Raw genomic sequence first — 5,238 nt, 5'->3', positions numbered from 1 at the left:
GTCAAAAAAGTCATTACTATCTACATTATCATCAAATAACTTTTCGTCATTTTTTTCTGAATGATGATTATTATTATTATCATTATTTTGTAAACATTCAATCACTATATATCATTTTGCTTATAAAAAGAATTTACCCAACAAGAAATATTTCTCAGACCTGACCAGTTGAGAATACTATACACATTATCAACAGGTAATAAAACATTTCTGTGTCCCACTAATGTCATGCCTCTCTATTTATTCTCTTGCTGTCCTTCTCTGTACTTCCCACCCCAACCCCATTCCACACTGTCTTCAGTGTCCATAACTATTTTCACTGCTTTTATGCCCTCCAGTATTTTGATCTCTACCATAAAGTGCAGATAATCAGTATATATTAAGCGGATATATACAATATCTTTCTTTCATATCCTGGCTTGCTTCACTCAGCAATAGATCTTCCATATCCAATCAATTTCTTTTTTTGTTATTGTTTTTTTTTGTGTGTTTTTTGAGAGGTTTTTGCTATAGGGCGCGTGCGCTCGCCAGAAAGACAGAGAGAGACAGAGAGATAGAAAGCGAGAAATCACCCCTCAGGCAGGGTGGCCATGCCTCAATCCCTTCTCCTCTATTCTCCTCTCAGGATCTTGGGCACGCACACACACGCACCCGGCGTGAGTTTAAGCCACTGGGTCTGGGACTCGAACCGCAGTTGACTACATGGGAGTCCAGCAACATAGCCATTATGCTAACTACTGGTCCCTGTTATAGGACTTTCAAGGGACGCTTTTCTTAATCCCATTCCATTGTCCTCAACAATTGTGGACCAATGCGTTGACTCCATTGTGGTGAAAAGCTTTAAAAGATCCTTGTATTTGGGAATTTCTTTTAATCTCTTGTCACCACTTATTTGGTGAACCAGATCTGACTGTTCATTGTCAAAAGGAGCCAGGAGAACATAGAGAACAACACTTTTCAGGGTCTGTTGCCATTTTTTCACTTTCTGCCTGTATACAAGGAGTATCATATATTGCTCTGTAGTACTTACAAATAGACAAATAAGATCTCTCATGTTAATCCAGCTGAATCATTACATTAAATTATAGTGTTTCAATTTTAATTTATCTGTATTTTCTTCCTAGAAGAATGTTAATCTTGTTGCTGGTAATTTGTGTCCGAATGTAATCCTTCACAGCTAGACAGAGCCTCATCTGCTCCAGAATAAACTCCACTTGCTCTTTCTTTTCCATTGACCCATAGGTTTCCACCTGTAACACTTGTGAAATGAGACTGCCTCCTTCGTCACCATTTTGTTCTTTTATATTGGTAATGTTTTAGTCAGTCAAGCAAGCTAAATTTCAACATAAATATTTTCTTCTGTAATCATTTGTAGAGTATCAATTCATCAAAGTTTGACTGGAAGGTCTGTGATCTCTTCAATGTAAGTACAGCACTGTTGAACCATTTTTGCAACAGCTTGTTTTAACTAACTCTGCCTTTTTGATAAAAGCATAATATTTTCATTAAGTAAGTTCCATTCTTTAGCTTCATACCACATCTTCACTACTGCAACCAAGATATGGGATGTAGACACCATATCAGAACTGGTACTGATCTGCTTTTCCAAAAACAGGAGGGTTTTGATGATTTCTTGAAGTCTTCCTTGGCCAGCTTCTTGCACTTGGGCAGCTGCTGGTCTACCATGGTGCTATGGTCCACCTCCGTCTTCATGATGCACCCATCAGCCCTCTCCAAGCTGCTGTCTGCCCTGGTTCCTATCTAAGTGTCCCTTGATGTCTCCCTGCTTCGACCACCACTGATCACCCACACAGGAAGCCTGCCGGTGCTGGTACTCTAGTCTTTCTAAAAATCATGCAACTGAATGAAATTTTACACACCAAATAGCACTTGCTCCACTTCAGATCATGACGTGTAGATATGTGAGAAGTGGCAGGGTTGGGGTGATTATAATCCCTATAGGTGGGCCAGTAGAATATTTAAGTTCTGGTTCAAAGAAAACACATAACATCCCAAAACCTCATAATTTACCCACTTGCTGAAAATGAGTATCATTATCCTCCATCTGCCATCTTAAATGCACTATATAATTTATTTGGTTTTTATATTTATACATGGTAAATTTAATGAGTTTTTACAATAAAATTAAAAATTAAAATTAAAATTAACTTATTTAATTTTTTGAATATTTGGCATTAGTACAAGCATTTCACACAAATTTATGTTTGCCTCTCAACAACTCATGAGAACATAATGCTATCATCTCACTTTTACAGAAGAGGAAATCGAAGTTAAGAGAGCTTAAGTAGTAGACTCCAAAAATATTCAGACAAGAAGCCATTTTAAAGCTGAGATGTGTCCTAGCGTGTTCAGGGAAGCTATGCTCTAAACCGCACCATCTCTTAGACTCCTGAAATATTCAGACAAGGTAGGACAACCTCCGTCTTCTCTCTATATCTAGCTGTCTGTCTGTCTCATGCTCTATCTTTAAATTTTTCATTTTTAAAAAATTTTTCAAAAACTTCTCCTCACTTTGGGCCCTTTCTTTCACTTGTTAACTTCAGAAGCCATTTTAAACCTGAGGTGTGTCCTGGCATTATCGCATGGTGCACTAAAGTGCCACGTGGTTTTCACTTTTTTCTCTTTTGGGTAGTATTTTTCTAGTTTTTTTGCTTATATTTTGTAACTTTACCTTCTTACTCTAAGCTCACTCTCTACACAATTGATGTCTAGAAAGGCCTAGGTACATAGTAGCCAAACATCTGAATACTTTTAGTCATTGAAATCCTCAGCACTTATTGAACCTCCTGCTTTAATAAAGAAATTTCTTTTTATAAATCTGAACTCCGAATCTTACTGTTGATACCACATTGTGAGGCACTTGAAGGAGAGATTTTGTCACAGAATGACCCAGAAACAAATGCAGAGGCACAAGAAACATGAGAAACCAGGAAACTATCCCTTCCCTAAGGGGAAAAAAAGAAATCCTCAGCACTTATTGAACCTCCTGCTTTAATAAAGAAATTTCTTTTTATAAATCTGAACTCCGAATCTTACTGTTGATACCACATTGTGAGGCACTTGAAGGAGAGATTTTGTCACAGAATGACCCAGAAACAAATGCAGAGGCACAAGAAACATGAGAAACCAGGAAACTATCCCTTCCCTAAGGGGAAAAAAAAATCCCTCATCCACAGACAGTACAGTAGAACTCATGGAAATGTCTGATAGAGAATTCAGAATATTCATAGTGACAAAACTAAATGAGATGCAAAAGCTGAGAAATAATGAACTCTAGAGGATGCAGGAGAAAAGAGACAATGAGTTCTAGGAGGTGTTGAAATTCTTCCATGATCTGAAAGAGGAAATACACACCATAAAAAAAGAATCAAATGGAACTATCAGAAATGAAAGCTGCCATTTAGGAAATCAAAACCTCCCTCGAAAGTATTAAAAGCAGATTAGTCCATGCAGAAAATCGAATCTCGGATGTTGAAGGAAAACCTCTAATCTAGAAAAAAGCAACCAAAAAAAAACTCTGAAAATAACCCCAAAAAATGAGAATATGGGAAATACTAAGTACCCAAACATCCAGATAATCAGTATCCCAGAAGGTGAGAAAACTAATCAGGGCATTGATAATCTATTCCATGAAATCTTGGAAGAAAACTTTCCAAATCTAGAGAGACATTCAAATATCCAGACCCAAGAATTACAAAGGACCCTAATAGAATCAACCCAGGAAGATCTTCTCCAAGGCACATAATAGCCAGACTGGTCAAATCTACAAAGATAAGATACTAAAATTGGCAAGAGAGAAACATCAGGTTACTTATAAAGGTTATCCCATCAGGCTAACTTCAGATCTCTCATCAGAAACAATGAGAGCGGGGACCAACAGTTAGCGTAATGGCTATGTCGCTGGACTTCCACATAGTCGACCACGGTTCGCGTCCCTGACCCGGTGACTTAAACTCATGCTGGGCGCGTGTGCATGCGTGTCCAAGATCCCGAGAGGAGAATGGAGGAGAATGGCCATCCCCCCTGGGGGTGATTTCTCGCTTTCTATCTCTCTGTCTCTCTCTCTGTGTCTGGCAAGCGCACGCACCCTATAGCAAAAACTTCTAAAAAAGAAAAAAAGAAAAAGAAACAATGAGAGCTAAGATTCCTCATGGCTCCTGCAAACTAGTGATTTTCGGGTAAAAGAGAAACGAAGATTTCCTACTGATAACTCAGCCTCCAGCCCACAAGCTTGAATGGTAGAGAGCTCCTCTAGCCTTCTATCTCTGTCTCTGTGTCTCTGTATCCCTCTGCTTCTATCTTCTCAGTTTTTGTAATTTTTCCTTTAAAAATTTTTTTTGAATTTTTAGTCACATTTATTGAGTATAAATTTATATTCAGTAAAATTCATTGTTAAATCAGAGATTTGCCAAATGTAACCATTATCATTATCAAGATACAGAACAGAATCACTCCCCAAAAGCCCTCATGCCCCTTTGCAATCAGCCCCTCCCTCATTGTAGGAATCCGTGGTGGAAGGAAAAACTTTAGACAAATTTAGCAGTTTAACTCAGCAAGAATTTGTAAACAGAGCAGCCCCCCCCCCAAACCGATTCTGAGGTTAACACCAGATAGTTGAGTGGTCAGATAACAATATACAGGAAAAGGACAGTGATGTACAGGAGCATTTGGACTGGCTACTGTTAGATTTGACAAAGGACTCAGAGAGTGACCACTCTCAAGCAAGGCTCTATTCAGGGTAGCAACCAGCAGGTTATGAAGAGAAAACTTCAGTCCACCCTAATGAGAAGGTGTGATGTCTTCATATAGGAGGAGTGGAAAAGTAGAGTCACAAGAGCCATTGTGACCTTATGGGCCCATCTGTGAGCACAGTCCGAAACATTTTTGTAGTTTTGTTTGCCAGTAGAGAATTCTCGCCTACTTTCAATCTTGTAAACTGTTTCAGAAGACATCTAATAGTTACACCTTGGCTTTAGCTTGTTTGAACAGTTTAAACAATGGGCCAGCTGTGATAGGCTATGACTAAACTATTCGTTATGGAAATAGACTTTAAAGTTAGGTTGTGATTTGTTTACAAGGACCCAAGTCTTTGCATATGGAGGCTTACCCAGGCCATAGTTTAGTTTAACACCATCTATTTTCTGTCAAAATGTCCAAATTCAGGGAACCAGCAGTTAGCGTGATGGCTATGTTGCTGGACTCCGACGTAGTCGCCTG

The 5,238-nt window shown here is 38.7% G+C and overlaps 2 pseudogenes; one reads left to right on the top strand and one right to left on the bottom strand.

Annotated features, from left to right (window-relative positions):
• Window positions 1-730: 730 nt before the first annotated feature.
• LOC102479297 (26S proteasome non-ATPase regulatory subunit 12 pseudogene) lies at window positions 731-1,728 on the bottom strand (annotated as a pseudogene).
• Window positions 1,729-1,907: 179 nt separating this feature from the next.
• Window positions 1,908-5,238, top strand: part of LOC102478868 (protein S100-G pseudogene) — a 4,634-nt pseudogene continuing 1,303 nt past the window's right edge.

The sequence above is a fragment of the Tupaia chinensis genome, unplaced genomic scaffold (genome assembly GCF_000334495.1).
Source record: "Tupaia chinensis unplaced genomic scaffold, TupChi_1.0 Scaffold144100_1, whole genome shotgun sequence".
Classification (NCBI taxonomy): Eukaryota; Metazoa; Chordata; class Mammalia; order Scandentia; family Tupaiidae; genus Tupaia; species Tupaia belangeri.
Note: the sequence above shows the minus strand (reverse complement) of the source record. Positions and strands in the feature narration are given on the sequence as shown.